This window comes from Agelaius tricolor, unplaced genomic scaffold (assembly GCF_023055355.1).
Source record: "Agelaius tricolor isolate 1412-34295 unplaced genomic scaffold, bAgeTri1.0.p SCAF_26, whole genome shotgun sequence".
NCBI classification, from domain to species: Eukaryota; Metazoa; Chordata; class Aves; order Passeriformes; family Icteridae; genus Agelaius; species Agelaius tricolor.
Genome location: NW_027269286.1, coordinates 8464340 through 8484606, shown reverse-complemented (window position 1 = coordinate 8484606; position 20267 = coordinate 8464340). Strand labels below are relative to the sequence as shown.

At 35.8% G+C, this 20267-nt stretch overlaps 1 long non-coding RNA gene across 1 annotated transcript in view; it reads right to left on the bottom strand.

Moving 5' to 3' along the window:
• Positions 1-5145: 5145 nt before the first annotated feature.
• The window catches only part of LOC139600296 (uncharacterized), a 77443-nt gene continuing 62321 nt past the window's right edge, over positions 5146-20267 (bottom strand). The window contains exons 3-4 of the long non-coding RNA XR_011682473.1: positions 8551-8593; positions 5146-7447 (exon numbers count right to left, since the gene is read on the bottom strand). This is a non-coding gene — a long non-coding RNA (uncharacterized lncRNA). The remainder of the gene's footprint in view (positions 7448-8550; positions 8594-20267) is intronic.

The window sequence follows — 20267 nt, the reverse complement described above, 5'->3', positions numbered from 1 at the left end:
AACACCCAAAAGGAACAATCAAGAAGTTATTCAACTTTTACAACACTTTCAACCAGATGGTTTTGGAACACAGATATCCCATATTCCTCAATTATTTTTATTCATTCCCTTTAGCACATTACTGGTTGTGGAGCCAAGAGGAGGTAGAAAGAAAGATCTCTTCATGTGCTTAGCCTTTCACATAATGTAGTTTTTTCAGTGTATGTTTTTGAAGAATTAACACTTTGAATTTTTAAAATTTTTAAAATTTTAATCCCAAGTTATCTCATGCAATATTTAATAGGTTTTCAAAGACAGAGCTTTGTCTCCTCCTTTCCAGATCAGATCAGTTTGGGTCACTTCTGACTTAATTCTAGCAGGTGAGAACCTCTAGTGCCAATACTGCCAGCAAGTCACAGACACACTGTGACACAAGCAGTCATACCAAATGACTGCACATTTATGAGACCATTTTCTTCTAGTCATTGTCCAAGTGTCCTTTGAACAGGAGATATATATATATATATACAAACACACACAGACACACACACACATATATATATATATGTGTGTGTGTGTGTGTGTGTGTATATATATATATATATATATCTTCTCTGGAAAAATATGAAGGAAATTCCCAGAACCTGGGAATTAAAAAAAAAATCTCCATTCAATTATATATTACTGATCAAGGTGCTGGGAGTAGACATATATTTTTCCCTATCTAAACTCAAAAATTTCCTCCTGCAGTATCTGATTCTGCATAGCATTTTCCTGTTTGGGATTGATGATAATGGAGTTACTTTATTTTATAGACTTGGGGAAAATAAACATAAGTGGAAGGTGAATAAAAGACTCAAAACTTCACTTCATGTAAAAAACAGCACAACTATAAGAGCCATTCAACAATTCCTGAGTGTTTGTATATTGCACACAGGCTGACAAACTCATGCATTCGAAATCCTTTTGAGAGGAGGACTACTCACAGATGCCTCAGCTGTACTCTTATTATGCAAATGTATGTTGACATAAAGTTGCCCAGATATCTGAGAACTGCATTACCCTAGTGATTCCCACAGCACTGCCTTAGATCCTACCCTTCTCTACTAACACCATTGTGCTTCCATTGTGGGAGGCTTTGGAGCATACTGATGCAAAAGAGCAGAATTTGCCCCTTAAAGTAACAGAGAGATTGACATATGTTTTCTCCATCCATTTGGCTAACCTACAATAAAATGCCTGGTGCTCCATCAGAGTTTGTAATTGATTGGCCAGTAAACAGCTTGTTGATAATAACATATTCTCGCCATCTGATGTTTTGAACAATCCAGAAGCAATCTGCAGCAACGCTATTTACACTATGTTCCCTGCACTGGGCATGGATCCAGCTCTTACCACCACCAAGAACAAAGAAGCAGGAGGTCTGTCATAACCTTCAGAAGTTTTTGTGAGTAATTTTAAGGTCTTCCGAGACAGTTTGGCTTCTAGCAGAGGATTTCAACACCGAGATATTTTGCACGTTCTTTGTTTTATATATCATAATGGGGAAAGAAAGATGTACAGAATGAGTTTTCATAGTAGATAAGCATTTAAAGGACATTGTCTTTGACCTCCTGCTAAGACAGAGGTTCAAACAATGCTGAGAACATCCCATTAGTCATGTTAGGTGACCTTGGGCTGATCCTCTAGCTTGTGTAATGCAGAGTATCTCAAACCATGTGCTCTGCCTATTCAGATTGTCTGCATTATCTCCCTTTGGGATCCTTCTATGGAATTGAGATCAAAAGGGATCTTGATGTATGCACATGTTTGTTTACACACATACATACTAATATGTAGGCAGGTTTGTACTAGACCTGAGCTTGGAATCTAAGAATCTTCTTAGCTGAGTGATCCCTTTTGGGATTTTGCTCTCTATAATCAAACATTTTTAAATTATCTACAAGTATGGACATGCAAGTAATACTACTGATATAAGTCTTAGTGGAAGCAAGGTCTCTCCCAGGGGCAGAAACATTCCTCAGCTCTCTATAAATGTTCAGTACAGTCACTGAGAGTACTGGTACCAATGTGCTGAGTTGTGAGACTGAGGAACATACCAGGATGGAGATGTGTCCAGAACAGAACGTGAGCCACTGGAGAACAGTCAATTACCTTCAAAGTACTGTCTAAATTTAGGCACTTTCCTTTCTATACAACTGCAGAGCAGGGGTTGAGAAGATCTAAGCCGTACACTTCACTTTCAAACTGCTCATTTCAAGCCCTCATTTCCGTTTTAACTGTGAGTATATTTTCTTTAATAGAAGCGTATATTCTGCATGTAATCATAAGACTTAATAATGATCTCAAGTTGTGTTGTTAAAAATCAAATCCCAGTGAGTTTAACAGATTTATCTGGCCTTTTTATAACATTGAAAATGAGACCTTTCCCCCTCCCAATGGCCATGATAATCCAATATTTGCTTAATATGTATAGAGTAACAAACAAAAAGACATAGCACCTATTCAACTCAACACTTGCATTGCTTGTCTTTTAAAATATCCCCAGCTGTCCTGTTTCTTGGAGTTCCCTTTCAATTCTTTCAAGAAAACCTAAGATCCCAGTGTCAGTGGTTATTATGTTTAAGTTATTTGTTGTAGCAATAACAAGGTCTTCTTGGCCAAAGGAAATTTAATGTCTTCCATAAATTTAAAAAATATTTTCTTATAATATTCTTGTACAAAACTATAATCATGCTGCATTTCAGTGTGTTAAAAAATGTAAACCCTGCCCACATTTTTTCTTAATTAAAAAATTTCAAGCAAATAAAAAATATTAGTATTCTACTTAGTAAGTTCTTTGAAGATATCCCTTTAATTGTGAAGATTTTCATTAACACTATCTAAGAATTAACACAGTTTCTTTCAAATTATTTGTTTTATGAATACTCGTCTGAAGTTATCTCACAATTTAATCTCCAATGGAGCTTTTTATTCTTTGACAGCACATTGGCTATGTACCAGTTTGGGGGTTTTTTATCCTTTTCACAGTTTCTTCAGCTCAGCTGTTCCATATAAGCTGCCAGCATTTTTAAATGGCTGCTTTCATTATTATTTAATGTGTGTTGGTTTCAGCAAATATTGTAACTACAACTGTTGCTTATTATGGATCTTTTTTTTACCCTATAGTCAGTCAGCTGGCAACATTCCAAACTCCTTTTTAATTTCCTATGACTAGAAAACTGTGCTTGCAAGGTCTACTCACTCTTTCAGATGTTTGACATCATTACTATTTAATATGCTCCTTCAAGAAATGTTGTTGCCACAGCATTTCCTGACAGCTTTACAGTTCTTCTTCCTCATTAATACAACTGTTATTGTGCTTAAAAAAATAATTATTTTGAACACAACAATTTTCCACTCTGTCCAGCAATACCATAGGAGACTGACTCACTACAAATTTGTTATGGTCCCTGAGTTTCCTGACAACTGCACCAAAGACCTAATGTAGTTCTCAGAATTTCCCAGAAAATTTTAGTATCTACTCACCTAGGCAAAAAATATGGATAATGGAGTGGTCAGCACCTCTGGTTAGTGTTTACTCTATTTGTTTCAAAAATGGAGGGATGAAGAGGTTTCAAAATCACTGGAATCTTGCCTTAGTCATTTAAACAATTTAAACATAAACAAACTTATGCTTCCAATTCTGTTTAGAATATTTAGATCTGCAAAGCCATGGTAGAATTTTTACATGACCTTTGAATCTTGAAAAAACCTTGTGGGTTTTTTTCTCGTGATGACTTACACAATAAGTAGATGGCCCTTTCAATAATGCACCAAGGAAATGTAAATCCTCATATTTCCTAAACTTTTCTGTTCATGGCCTAGCCCTCTATTGATCCCCTAGTCAATTCTGCCTATATCTTGAAATTTCCCACAGGCATTAAAAAAAATTCTATTAAGGCACTCAGCTGTGAAAGAAACCCCTTCCTCATTTTCCTTTTCTTTGTCTCCTCTGCCTCACTTGTCCCATTCAGGACTAAACATACTCTTAAAAAAAAATGAACCTTATTTTTCTAGCACTTTCATTATAGGGTGAAGAAGGAAAAGGCATTTCTTTGTCTGAGACATTAAAAGAAAGGCAAACAGGAGGGTAGGAATGGTGATTAAAGGCATATCATCAGTAAAAAGAGCCTTGCAGGTTGATAAAATTGGAGAAAGTCCCTTGTTAGGTCGGAGAGATGCAGAACTACCAGAAGGTATATGTGCTTCTTTTTTAAGCATTTTTTCAACCATAAACAACATGGAATCCTTTTTTCTATGAGACTCTGAAGCTCTCTGTTATGTGTAGCTGAAACTCTGAGGTTCTAATCCCTAAGCACAGAAAAACCTTCACCGTGGGGTAAAGATTTACCTCATGGGAGAAGCAACTTCCTGAGGGAAGGATGGCAGTTTGAGACTGTGACCTGCTGCAGGAACTGGGGCCCTTTTAAACCCAATAGTATAATATTTGAAATGCAGGATCTTGCCTTTTTAATCAGAGATATAGTGACTTCATTTAGGATGGAACAGTATGTCTTACCAAATGCATTTTTTTTTATCTTGTCTGTTCATTTACTTCTCTTGGGGAGAGGATATGTGTATAAGAGAGGGAAAACAAACCACATGTAACAGATATTGCCAGAGTTGATCAGCAAACTCTGAGAAGTCATTCAAACACTGTTATTTGATGGCCACACATTATTTTATTCAGAAACAGGAAGTAGGTCTTGGTAAACTTCAGTAGCACAGACATTCATGGTACCTCATTCAAGCATTTGCATTTATTACAAGGAAAAATAAGCATTAATTGGCCACTGTATTTCAAGATATTTTATTTTAATCTTTATAATTACGCAGTAGTTGCAGTTTTAAATGTCATTATGCTGCCTTCAAGTTTAGGTAAGAAATGGGTCATTTTGCATCATGTAACATCATAGTCCGAGTCATCAACCATAACCTGCTGTTACAGTGATATCATTATGCAAATTAACAAAACAGACCATGAATTCAAAATTAAAACAATTTTTATATCAGGAAAACATATTCAATCTGCATTTCCGTCAGATATTTATCAGACTAAGTATCTAATGGAAGTGATTATTTGAATTATGCATAACTATTTCAATTATTTAAAACCTACACAGCTCTCACAAAATAATTGAGTTCCACCTGTCTAAAAAAAGCCTTTTCAAACTTATTATGAAGATATAGAATAATTAGATATTCACGCACTAAGAACATGTAATTGTTTGTTTCTATTTCCCAATTTCAGTTCACTAAAGACTGTTGTATTTGCATTGAGAATAGAATTTCTTACAAATGTTTCTTTCTGCTATGCTGTTTAGTTTTTAAAATCTGTTTTCATGTACAAAATTACCATCAAATTTGTTTACATCAAAACAAGAATTACATAAATTAAATTCCCAATGAGATCTACCTTAAAAGAATATTAAGGTTGAAAAGTTGAGTGCTCAAATGAAGGAATAACAAAATTAAGTATGCCTGTGTTACTCACATGCACATATATCTCCCATCCCTTGTGAATCTGTGGTTTTTCTAAATCCTCAAAAAATACCTCTTCAAATTCATGCCCATTCAATGGTCAGGAATAGCAATTATTATAATGAAGTCATTATAGTTATGTATATGTAATATTGCAATTTTAATTCCATCTTAAATATGCAATGCTTCTGTATTCATCATCCAGTGCTTTATTTGTTTTACAGAATTCATCTCACACCTAACATAAAAAAAATCAATTTAAACATAAATTTTAATGCAGGAATTTGCCACATCTGTGAGAAGGAGTCAATGGAATAAGGAGACAATACAGAACCAGGTAGACAACACAGGACCAGGTAAATCAGATAATAAGTTTCCACATTCCTTTTCCAGTGTTAAAAGTTAAGGCTATACATAAGGTTTTGGCTGGACTAAGAAGCAGACATGATTTTTTGGAAATAAAATTTGTGTTACAAACAAAAGAGAATGTTTTTCCTGAGAAAATTAATACTGGAATTCAAGTGATCCACTCCAAATACCAGACCTATAGCTCCTGGTAGATCTAAAATTAAGAGTGTGAAAAATGTCTCTTGTATTTCCCTTCAGATTCTTAATGATTCATTTTACTGATGCATTTTCTCTTGTGTTTATCTTGTCACAGTTTTCATTTTCATTCATATTTACACCAAATATGTAAATGCATTCCCAACACATTAAATAACACATATATTTAGAATGTTAAACATACACTGTACATCAAAAAATGCTCTGGAGTTGCTCCCAACAGAGTTTTGCTATCTAAAGTTAATGAGTTTTAATGTACAATTTCCTTGTACCTTTCCTTTTTCTGCACATCAATCTGTTCATGGCATCTGTCAAGCATGCAATAGCAGGGAAATATTCTCTGGGGCTGTCAGTGGAACGACACCTTTCTTCTTTACTGGAGTTTGAAAATAATGCCCATATTTCTCTGAAATTCTCTAGGCAATGTATGTCTGCCTTACAAAACCAACACCATCTGCCCAGGCAGATTCTCAGAGCCAATGACACATAAAAGATTTTATCCGATCTCTGATGTCAAAGATATCACATTAGGTTATCAAACTTCCACTTAACTAGATGACTTACCTGCACACCTGAAATTCAAATATTATGGTTAAATAGAACAGTGACTAGGGTTAATTCACCGTATTATCACAATCAATTATTATAAGCAAGGATTCTAATATATGAAGAACAATGCAATTACATGTTCAAATAAAGGATGGAACACTTTGGCATTGAATCACTGTATGGCAGATGACCTTATTGAAGCTATATGTATTTTAACATTCCTAAGAAATTTAGAAGCACACATTGTATCTGTAGGCAATATACGGACCTGTACTTACCCTGCAATTTATCATTGCAAGCAAGCCCCCACAGGTTTTCATTTTGAAGCTAGCAAACAATTTGTGGTTTCTTAAAAAAAAAAGCTCAGAATACTAAAAATTAAGAATTTCACTCACTTCTGAACAGGGCTCAAATGACTTATTCATTTATGCAACTGTAAAATGGGCGCTGTCCCCATCTGTCTTAGTTGATGGAAAGATATATATCCATATTTATTTGGTTTTTTCAGTAAATTGTTCTTGAGGATTTCTTGAAGAACTATTCTTAATTCTAATAAGCTAAATTAAAAAATTGAAGTAAAATTAGAACTGCACTTCAACCTGAAGACAATGTCCATTTGCTTCTGATAGTTGCACTTTCTCTCCAGGCCAATTGTAAAAGTACCAAATGTCAAGGCATCACCATTTATAGATGATATCAGAATTTTTACCCAAACAAATCATTCTTCTTATTACCACAGCACCTTCAAGTATGATGACTTCAAATGATTCCTCTCTAACCTGGTGATCTCATCTTCTGTAATTCCATTTCTTCAAACTGGCTCACCCTTGTCCTTTAACATTAATGGCAAAGAAATTGTGACTATTGAGTGAGAACTACACATTAAGAGAAAAACTTATTTTTAACTATCATTTTTTCCCCAAGGATATATTAGAAATCATAATAAAAGATAAATGAGGACATAGCACCAATCTCTAGAAGGAAAGAAGATAACCATGTGCTTAAGCAACATTGTCTCCAACAGGTTTGAAATGCACTGGCTAAGTGTCTTCCTGAAAAATGATGATTGATTCACTTGGTGCCAGTGTGTCTGAATTTTATTAAGTCACAGCAATGGGGATACACTGTTTTTACTTTTCTTGAATGTGGCACAACCTAATTTCAACATTTCATTTGATGAGTACGAACATTTTCTATAAAGAGTTGATTATTTTTCTGCAATATGAATCCTTTCCTAGAAACAAAATAATTAACTTCAATTTTCAGAGCAACTCAAACTGAATTCATTGTGAGATTTGGGATGTTTTCATACGAGATGTCTCTTATATGTCTTATAAGAGACTACTATTTTTAATATAAATATTTAAGCACAAAATTTGTTTTAATGTTACTGAATACAGAATTATCTAGAAGAGAAGAGCTAATTTGATGGAAGTCTAGGATGGCTATTTTGATAAGTCATTTGTAAATAATTTTCAAAATATCATTTCTGAACTCACTGCCAAAAAAGGTTTCAGTTTAGAGTGTTCCAGCACTTTCTTTCAAAGATAATTATGACCAGACAAGATATTTTTTTTACCAAGTGTACATCAGTCTATAAACACAAAACAATAAAACCAGTTCAATATTTATGCAGCAAGGCTTCTTTTATTTCATTCAAAAGTAGCTGTTTGTGTTTCTGTAATTCCTTCTGATCTTCCTTTGTTTTACTGCTTCTAAAAAAAAAATCCTTTTGTTCTATGCATCACAGTAGACAAGAAAAATATTAAATCAGAGTTATTCTAATTCTCTCAATAGCAGAGGAAGAACCAAATCCTAGTGGCTGCTTTACAAAAACAGACCTGTATGGCTTATAACTAAGCCAAGGAGACCTTGGCCCCATCAGGGTTTAAGCTGAAAAAAACACTTGTAGGAGATCAGCATTACATCACTTACCAAATATTTTTTTCAGAGAGTATCACAGCAGCCCCACCAATTCCTGCAAAACAGAAAAAAAAATGTACTTTTCATCAAATGCAGTTTCTTTTTGCTACCCCTTTTGCAAATAAGTATACATTTATTGCCCGTTTGACCAAGGAAAATCTTTCAGCCTTGGGTTAATAGTCTGTAACTGTGAGATGTGAACTCCTCTGCTAACCCACCTTCTAAACCCCTGCTGCTGGCACCTGGAAGTCGCCTCCCTGGTTCAACACTCTAAGTAAGAAAGCAAACCATGTCAGCATAAGTCACTTAAAGAGCAGCATCTGTGCTTGTCTTTCCTGTCGTCCTTTGGTACTTCAGACACGCTGAATAATTGAGCTTGCTGGACTCCTACCAAGTTATCTATCTCTGACGACTGGTGTGCTGTAAATTCATGTACAAAATATTATATTCCACTGAGCTGCAGCTCCCTAGATAAAATGGTAAATTTTCTGCAGATCTTCCTGTCAACTTCAACCTGAAGGTAGGATTTAGGAGGGTTACATTTCTCAGCAGTCAGCTGGAAGAGGTTTTTCAGCACCTCTCAGTATTTCCCTTTAGTAAAGCAAGGTGAGGGTTTTTTCAGCCCTTAAAGAAAAATAAAAATTGAAGACATTTATTATGGCTACAAGACTGCTGTAAGTTCCAGAAATGTTGTCTTGAGGTCACTGCATTGTCAGAAGACCTGAAGAATTGCTTCTCTGCATGGAATGTAACAGCAATACCAGGTTTTAGCAGCATTCCAGCCAGCAGTGAAGGAATTTGGCAGATATCACCTTTACAGTCTCATTGTTTAGTGTTTGCTCTTTCTCTTGTCTATGCTTTCAGTTGAACCCCTTTAAAAAAAAACAGAAAAAGGAGTATCAGTCTCTAAAATTGATGGCTCAGAAGACAAATAATTTTGTCTTCAGAGCAAAGAGTCAGACTCACTGCTACATTTTTTCCTAAAATTTTATTGGGTGAATATGTGTATTCTATTTAGATTCAAATTTTTTTTTTAATTTGATTTTTTTTTTACTCCCATTTTTATTTTGCACAACTGTGAGAAGCTCAGTAGATGAAAAATGATACATAGGTCTAAAAGGTCCAAAGCCTGTGCTGAGTAAGCGTCATTCCAATCTGCTGCTAAAGCTAAGTGGTCAGGCACATGTTATTACAAAGTTCCTGATTCATCTCCTTTCATTAGAAAACTTTCAACAGCAGCAACAAAAAAGAAAAAAATCCTTTTAATGCTTTTTTCTATTTTTTTTATTTTCTTTCCATACTAACACCCACTCTGGTGCTGCGAGTTTAGAAACTGCTTTTTCTGAGTCTCTTAGTGGTTTGCACTACTCCAAACACAAAGCCGTTGACTGGCACTTCAGAAAGTGATGTGAATAACTCACAGCATATTGGTTTTGACAACATAAAATAAAGGATTTGCCCCCCTGCTGTTATTGCCTGGAGATGCTCTTGTAGAAAATAAAAATAGCTTCCAGAGGTAAAACTTTGAGGGGTACAATTACACCATTTGTGTAAATGGAAAATCTGTGAGGAGAAAATGACATGAACTCTATATTATCAGGGCTCAGAACTACCACTGGTTTTTTGAATTACATGGCCACCTGTCACAATTTTACTTGAGATGTCAGTGAAATGGTAGGAGCCTGTCCTAAAAATGGGATGAATAGCATTTAAAATATTTCTTTGCTGGTGATCTTCACATCTGCATGTAATATTTTTGGACATAAATACTGTTGAAAAGTCATCAGCTTTCCTTCCTCACTGTCTCATAAAGCAACCTGATAAATACCAAATTTTCTTTTCAGTAAAATTATGCGCTAATACCTTTGTCATTCAATCAGAAGCATCACTAAATAATGCACCAAGCACTAATAATCTGAATAAAACCAAAAACTCAGGGTTTGCTTTTAAAGAGCACATTTAATCTGGAAGAAACTCTAATTGCATTACAGAGGTTACTCTTTCATCTACCACTTGTCATAGAAATGGATTTTAACACACTTTGTTAGCATGCTATATGGATCATTCAAACAGCATACAATATCCAGGAATGCCTTCATGCTGAACTGCAGCCATCTCTTCAACAAGATATAGTTATTCTTTAAAAACACACAACAACACAATGCAAGCTTTACTGAAATTAACATGAAAATATAAATATAAATAATATTTTAGTGGGAAGATCTTGGTTTTCTGTTTTGCCCTGAGTACAATAGCAATCCTTTTCATTTATATAATTTCCCAGTAGTTAGAGCATTTATAAAAAAAGGAGACTGCCCCAGCTCTAGGCCCTTGTCAATGCTTTGTCAATGGCAACAGTCTCAGCTTTAGTTGGTCACTTTGTTCAAATGTGCCTTCTGATTTTCCTTTACATGACCTGCCACAGCCTTGCTACTCTGTAAAACCACCTGCTTATTTCCTCATCACATCTGCAGGATTCACTTTTCCTGTCCCTCAGAAAATGTCATCTCTCTTTTAAGTTCCTCAATCTGGATATATACTTCTAGATCCCACTTCAGTCTCAGCTACGGATTTGCAGCCCAAATACAAACACCTCTCTCAACTCATTCTCTTTCTACTCTCCTGTACATTTGGCCCATCTAACATGCCCAAATATGAACTTCAATACACTTTGAAGACGTGCCACATCTGCTTGTCTGAAGAAGTGCAACTCAGAATTGTTGGCCATTGATGGTACTAATGTTTCTAATCTTTCCCTCCTCCTTGTTTCCTTCCAGCTGCGCTTTTCTATGTGTGTAATTATGTCATAAAACCTTAAGTGTAAGGGCTGTGAGCCCTCTTCTTGGATGAAATTTCATCCAGAAATAAATCTATCTGTCCCTCCATTTTACATATTATCACTGAGTAAAGTAAAAGAACAAGAAATAAAAAATAATATAAACTTATGTTCCATTCCTTGAATGAACTCCTGGTATCACACATGGGGGAGACTGGAGGTGCAAGAGTGACAGGGGTTTGGGGAAAAACAAGAACAATATCTACCCAACCCCTTATTATAGCATCCAAAACTTATAACTGATATAGAACTATTTGCAATTCTAACTCATCCTTAGCATTTCAATATGCTGAATCCGGAAAGATAAAAGGAACAAAGGGGAAAACAAGGGATGCAGCACATTGATAACACAGATTAGCTCTTGTCTTCACTACTCAACCTATTTTTCTTTATTGCTTCTGTTTCACAACTTGTTTCCACTTTTTGGAGTCACTTAGTGATTATCATGATGACTTCTAAATCATTTTGCTTTAATTAGTCAGGCTTTGATCCCAAATAATTTTCAATGTGGCCCAGTGCCAGTCAGGGTTGAAAATAATTTCAGTCCAGTATCAGTTTCAGAATGCAAAACAGGTCAATCTTTGTACAGCAAACTGGTGAAAGATGAGGGAAGGTTTTGTTAGATGTTGATTAGAAACAGTTCCACATGTGATTTTTTCTTCACTGAACACCAAATGAAAACACTTAATGGTTTATTTCCTTTGTGGCATGTGGTGCCATTGTAAAATAGTTGTTGCTATATTAATTCCATCAGCTTCTTAGATTTATGTCTTGATGTATATTCAATCTCCTTCCTCAATATTTTTTCCCTTCCTTTTTTTGAGTGGGTTTTTTTTTTCCCGATGCTGTTTTTCCACCAGAGTTACTTTTACATTGAGACCAAAGGGGCTTTTATTTTTTCTTTGCTTACAATTTTTATCGTGCAAATTTGAAGTTTGACAATAGTGGAGCAAGATAAGAGGCTTTCCCTAGAGCCTCTGCAAATCCTTTGCACAATGCTTTGGAATTTAGACAAAATTGCTAAGCCCTTCAGATTGGGATCTATTTAGCCAATGAGAATTTGTATTATGATCTTTGTCATAAAGAACACCATGGGACAGCAAAAAAGTACTTATAGATTATACTGAAAAAGTAAGGAGTAGAATTTTAAGATGCTTTAAATAACTTCAGGGCAGAACATGAAGCACTTAGTCATATTGGTGAAGTACAAATCACTTGAAAAGACCCACAGAATTAAGTCTTGGAATTTGTGAAGGTATTCTTCAACATGACAAACACCTCTGAAATCCAGACCATAAATTACTTTCTGTTTTGCATCCAGTAAATGATGCATGTAAGGTCCTAAATTTCATCTTGAATATAACACTGAAGAAAACTTTATTCTTTAAGTGGATAGTCATAGTTTGTGATTTATTTTACCTAACTTAGGACACTTAGGACACTTACGGTTTCTTCAGTCAATAGAGAGAGATGAACCTTCAGATGTGACACATTATTTTTGATTTAAACAACAACTGACAGAAGTTACCCTACATGCAGAGTATTCATCCAAGTCATCATGTATGGTGTTCATCCAATGAATAATTAACATAGTTTTCTTTTTTTAAAAAATCCCTTATTTCTAGCCTGCACATGGTTAGCTACCACATGCAGCTGTTGGATATCAATATGTATTTTGCCAAGAATGAAGAAACATCTATTACTAGAGGTGTATTTCTAATACATGATAATACACATTTTAAAGTACTCTTTGACAAACTGAATAGCTTTAATTTCTAAAGCCCTTTCTTTTTCTTAAAGATTTCTGTGAAACATGTAGGCAGTTCTTTCTGTTTCTTAAACATTTTCATCTTTTAATAAGAATTTGAATAATACCCCAGAAATGACAGCTAAGATACTCTTCATGATGAACTTTGGCAGTTTATTAATGACTTATTGGATTGCCCTAAAGATAGTGAACTTAAATCAAATTATTCAGGGTTACAGGAGTTATTACTGTTACAGAGATTCCAAAAATATAGGGCAGTAATGAGATTTGGCCATATAGGTATGAATGCCACCAGAAAAAAAAACCAAACCAAACCAAAACCAGAATCATTTCAAATATTAATATTTCGTCTTTAGAAATTTGAAATGTTAAAGTGGTAAAACCACAATCTAATAGCTGTTTATTCTAAATAAATTTATTTTTTCAGGATCCAACCACAGAAATAGAACTTCAAATCCATGCATAGGAGGATCAATGGCTGTCATTGTTTGATAGTACTCAAAGATGATGGAAGTAACAAATGAAAAAGTTCTACTAGTGTCAAAGAGAACCAAAGAGCACAGAGACTGAAATCCTGTTCTCTCCATGAGAGAAATCCAACCAAAAATTATAAAAAGACACATATATAAATATGCTTATATTAATCTATATAATGAAATCCAACCTATTTATATGTGTGTGCACAAATATATATAAAAATACAAAAATCATGCGGAAGTCATACAAATATCTACAGCACAGGATATCATGAAACATAAATGTAGTGAAAATCTCTGTTCCAATGCATTGATTTCAACAAATTATTGTATTAATATTAAAGTGTTTACACACATAATTCAAATTTAATTTGAATTTATTTGATGTCATGGATAAGGAATAAAATATAATATCTAAATGGATTATGATGCCTGTAATGCCCATTCCCAGCCCCAGTCTCTTTAAAAAACACCTTGGTTACAGGAACCTCTAATTTACATAATTTTATAGTGATATAATGCCACAACAGACTAAGAATAATATTATTTTTGCCTCCCAATATCACCCTGTATATAAGTATCAAAGCTGATGCAATCCTGCTTTAGGTAATCTTAGTTTCTGGGAAGATTAACAACTGGAAACAAAAGAAAGTCTGCACTCATTTTGTTCAGGGCTGTATAAATCAAACACAGAGATCACATTTCTTAGGAATTTGTAGAGGTGCTAATTTAAGCAATTCTGCTCTGTCTACTGATTCTAAATGTAATTGCATAGAAAACAAAATATTAAATTCTCATAGTAATTATATATGACAGGTGGAAAAAAAACACAAATTTTCAGCCCCTACAATTTGAAAATAAAGATATATGGGAGAGTACAGGAAAAGAACAACAGGGGAAGAGAAGGATCTACACAAAGGAGGAGCTGCAAAAAAGAAGAAAACTTCATGCTAAATGTTTTTAAAATGTCATAATTTTATAGCATTTTGAGAGTAAGCAGATATTCCTGAAGTACAAAAGAGGAGGAAGAATTTGTAGGGATTACTTAGCTCTGAAACAGAGAATAGTTTCACAAAAGTGAGAAAAGTCTGGGAAAGGAAAAGAGCACATCAAAACAAATAAGGTTGCACCACAGCAGGAAGAGTAAAAGAAGGTTTACGTGCAGCAGAGGAGAAAGATGAGAGAACTGAAAGTAGTTAGTAGCAGTAGAAACAGAAAGGCAAAGTAAAGAATGAAAGAGACAGAAGGAAATGAAAGAAGCAATAGAAGGATGTGATTAGGAGAAAAAGTAGCTTGGTGAATTAGAAGAAATGTATCCCAAAGATCCAATCTGGGATTGCACAAAGCTTTATAGAGGCACAGAGAGATAAGAATAGTCAGTGGAGGTAAAAAAGAACAGACCAAAAAATGAATGAACGAATGAGTTGGATTAATTCAACAAGTAGAAGCAGTTAGATTGAAAGCAGAAAGCACTTTAGAACTGTTCTTCAAGAGATGAATTGCATAAAAGAAGATCTAGCAACTGTATTTTCATAGGTATAGCCTGCCCCTAAACATCTCCTTGGATGCAAAAGCAGCATTCAGGGCAGTAACAAGACTTGAGGTTCCTCACCTCAAAACCTCATTGTGCACCATTCCCTAAGTCTTGTATCTGATAGACCTGAGATCCTACATCTGAGCTCCTCTACCTGAGGGTCAGCTGCCCTTCCCACAGTGCTGACCCTGTCTCTCCCAAGGTCCAAGAGCAGACTGGCTGAAGGGAGCACACCTACTCCTATGGTGGCAGCAGTCAGCACCTCCTCCCACACACCCTCCACCATCCACAGGAGCTGAGGAGGAAGGTAGAGGAGGAAGAATCAGAGGGGTGGGACTCAACCTCTCCCTTCTAAATGAAAAGTGCCTACAAGTCTGAAGGCTGTGGGTATACACTTCCCATTCATCAACCGCATTCTTATACAAGCCACAGTGCTACCCAGTGACATTTGAAATGAATCAGCTACAGGCTATGCACGTAGGATGATGGATTATGGAGCAGGAGCAGTTAAAACACCTTGAAAGAAGAGCACAGAGAAATAGACCAGGGCTCTGAGGAGCATCCCAAGATGCAGAAAGACAGAGTTGCTGGCATTTACATGCTCTTTGCCTTGCCTGTGCAGGAAAACCTCTTCTCCTTGATACACCAGCTGCTGGCACAGGTGTATCAAGGGAGGCAAGGAGCAAATCAGAACTGCCCAAATCAGGAAAACCAGTCAGAGAAAACCCACAAAAAAAAAAAAACAAAAAAAAACCCAAACCAGAACCAAAAAACAAAAACAAAACAAAACAAACAAAAAACAAACAAACAAAAAAAAACAAGCAAGAAATAAATTAACTCTGTCTGATGATGGTTTCACAGCCTGTTGGAGCACACTGCTGCTGCCCTTACAGAGACTCTTTGAACTTCCCTGAGGGAATAAATACCAGCCTGAAAGGATTAAAAACAGCACTTACCTGCTATACATCCCCTAGAATGTATTCTGGTTGCATATCCCTAGTGCAAAGCAGACACAAATTTGCTTTGAAATTTGTCCGTGACATGTAGCTTCAAGTACCAGGCCCTCAGCACTTGGTGTGAGCAGCACCTCCTGTGACAGGACCTTGTTGAGGTGAGGGATAATGGGGTGCCTCAGCAGAAGAGTGTAAGATCTCCTTAAAGTCAGGGATATTCTTTTTGTCATTGATGAGGACATAAGTGGGAGAACATGGCTGTGGCTGACAATGACAATTGTCATGGGAAGTTAGAGGAAAACCAAGGTCTTTTACTAAGTAAAAGAAAAGGTAGCCTTGACTGTCTTGTCACATTATCCAACTGGCATCAGATCTAACAACTCAGGCTAAAGCATGAGACCTTGGTAATAGAGTTTTGCAGCTATTTTGACAAAGGACTCTGCTCGAAGAACTCAAGAACTGAGCCTAGAAATTCTATCATTTAGTCCTTTATATTGCAAAACTTTAGCTCAAGAAAAGAAAATAGTTTGACTTGAGAAAACACCCATCACAAGCTACTATTAACTGGCATCTTACTGCACTGGGATGCTACCAAACAAGCACACCAAGGAACACTTTTGTTCCAACAGACTATGTGTCTTAGATACAGCTGTAGTAATTAAGATTAGAAGCTGTGAAGAAGAAACAGATCACTAGACAGAACAACACCAAAGTAGAATTCCAATGTCAATTTGAAGTTAGTTCAAAAAGGCTTAGGGCAAGGTATGGTATTGTTGCCTGATTTTTTTTTCTGTGTGATAAATGAGGTGACAAAATAAAGCTAATTTATTTGTCAGAAAAGGCTTCTGTATAATGAGAAGAATAGGTGTATGTGTTTACTAGATTGCCCATTTTGATTTCTCAAAAGAATATATAAATATTTTGTTTCTCTGATCATCCTTTTGAAAGCTATGTATTGTGTCACTCTTCCTTCCCAACAAATTATTAATAAAGGGATACAAAATTAATTGCTTAGCATTTAATTCCAAATTTCATTAATTTGTTGTCAGTATTTCCTTTAGGTAAGTGGCATCTGAGCTAGACTGTTCTTTCAGGCTCTACTATAGAGCATTGCATTCAAATTAACCATGGTATTTCTGCTCTTCTGTGTGCCTCCATACTTTCAAAAAAAACCTGCCTGTATTATAGATGCACAAAATTGCATGCATGTCTATAATATTTTATATAAATATATGCATGTCCAGCTTCGTGCTAGGTGGATGATAAAGGTGTCTGCCTTCTCCAGCTGCCTTAGTCCAGTTGCCTTCTCCTTCCTGCCCAGGCTGACACTTCCCTGTTTGCAGGTTCAACCATTTAGAAGAGCTAACCACATAGGCCAGAGGCTCATACCCACAGGCACACCCCCTACACACCCAGCAGTTGTGAGATGGTATAGGTGCTCATCAACAACACCCCCATGTCTGACTACAGCAGCAAGCCCAACATTTCACTCACGCTCCCAAGGCTCTCAGCAGGAGCTGGCAATTGCAGTTCCTGCGGCATGCAGATACACAGCATAAAGGGTGAGATCCCCCAGGGAGAGAGTTGGGAGATCATCCATTAAGAAAAGAGGACAGCTGGGTTCATCAGGTGCAGGGTTTCAGCTAGGCAACCATACTGACTGGGCCCATTTTACACATGACTGGAGCCTTTTACACTGGTTTCTCTTAATCCATACTTGTTCCTTCTGGCACCTCCCTCTTCTGCACGTAGCCTCAGCTCTAGGTACAATCCCACCAAGCCATTCCAGCACCCACGCCACTCAGTGGCTTGCATCTTCATCTGTTGTGAACTCACTTTGTCTGGAGCCCATCAGTTACCTTGACTGACCAGGTTTGTTTCTGACTATTGTTTTTTTTTAATGCTGGTCTTTTTTAAGGCTGGTTTTATTTCTATGTCTGTTTTCCTCCCTTTCCTTTCCCTATCCTCCACAAAACAATAAAACATCCTTACACATCAGATATCCATACCAATTAGTGTGAATATCCATGTTTGTTCTTATTGCAACCTGTCTTACCATGTCTCAGTCAAGTTTGTATCTGTTTGGGTTTTTTGTTTGATTGGTTGGGTTTTATTATGATTCCTTTGTCCAGATATTCTTAAAAGAATAGACACATTCCTTCCAAATACTATTAGACTTAAAATTTACAAAGTCCAGGTGGATTCAAACTCAGAATTTTTTTTCTATAGCTTGAAAGCTCAAAGGGAAGAAAAAAGAAACAGTCAGATAGATGTGTACTCTGACTACCTGCACAACAGAAATCACTATACTGAGAAATGTTCAGACACTAAAGAAGCTGAATAGCCTCTTAGCATTTCTTTTGTATTGCTTTCACTCCACCACCTTGGCATATCAAGCTTGCTCTTTGCATAGTGAAATTTTCTGAAGTGAAGGCTAAAAAAGCCAATCAACTCTTCCTCTTTAGATTAAAAAAAATAAAAAGGGCAAATTCATCCCTTCATCCCAGTCTGCTTTATGTATAAACCTATTCATAGAGTTCTGGTTAAGGGATTTTTGAAAGTTTACAAATCTCATTATTACCAATGATTACACATGGATGGTTAACCCTGGAGATGAATTTGGAAAGAATGTTAAAGCAGTGATATTTGCCTCTAGATAATCAAGCCTGGGAAGCATGGTTTAATTTGTATCCATTCTAAGCCTCTTCAAGTATAGGGCTTCTCTGCATGTAGCTCTTTCCACCAATGTTTCACTTGAAACTAATTTTAATCTTAGCAAATTACTTCTAAGGATTCATCCATGTTTCTCTTGTACACCCCAAATTAAGTCAGTTCCTTTTAAGTACTTGGGTGCAAAGGGGATATATTTTTCATCACATTAGTTTTGATACACAGAATCATCAGAATATACTCAAAACCTTTTCTATTTCCAAACAAAGAATAATATGTAAAGAGTAACAAATGCAGTTTTCATTGGTCACATAGCTTCTTCCTTAACAAAAGCCTGATTTGTATAAGTTTTTGAAAAATGATTTGAAGCGACATGGTCTTTCATCATGTTCATTGACTGAGCAAAGTTACTGTTGTGACATTGTAAAAGACTAAACACACAACACAAGTAATTATGTGCATGCCAGTTTGTGGATGAAATAGTGGAACAGCTGTTTCATGACTCAGGTCATAACTAATAGAAGACATAATTAACAGAAGCTAACAGATTTTTAGAGAATGGGTGCTGTTAAACTAGCGTTTGACTATTAAATTTGAACTCTAGTTACTAAAGAGAAGAGAATTACTGCAATGTGCTCAAGACCCTGTCCATCTCATTCCTTTCTTCCCTATCAAAAATAGCAAAAGAAATGCTTAGTGAACACCTAAGAAAATTCTTTGGTTCATATGTAATTTTAATACAGAGCAGCCTTCATTTCTACAACAAAATTGGTTATACCACTGATCTTTGATGCAGCCTTAATAAGATGACTGGAGTCAAGATCATGATTTTGTTCATGCTTTTCCCTTTAAGCCTAGTTTAGTTTCCCTTTTCATGGAGAAAACTTAAAAAAAAAAAAAATTAAAAACAGGGCAGCATTAAACTGTCCATAGGCATGACTACATGAAATTGTAATATATTTGGAAATGTTGTACTTTGATCCCATTGAAATAAGGGAAAAAAATAAACTTTTTAAGCACAGGAGTGTTTTCCTATTTCAGAAATATCACCAAGGTGACTTCTGACATATTTGGGATGTACCAATTCTAGATGTGCATGCAAGTAGGGCTTCTTTTGATTCCCACAATTTTATATCAATATAAACAATCACGAAGTTCAAAAGCTACTGTGAACCATGAAAGATTTCCCCTGAAGAAACTAAGCCTTCTACAGAGAAAAGGAAGGAACTTGAGGCAGCTCTGTTGCACCTCATGTGAAACACTGCAGATTTCCCCAAATCATATAGTTCTTATTTTAGTTTTGTTTTTTGGTTTTCCCCATCATGCATGGAAATCAGAAAGGACTAGAGTAAATGTCCTCCAAGACTTTAATAAGACACTTCAACCAGGCTTTGTTGTAGCTGTGTCCCCAAACAGCTATTGTATCCTCTGTTTTACATAGGTCCAAGAAAACCATACCACCTCTAACCAATATACTTGCTCAGGAATATGC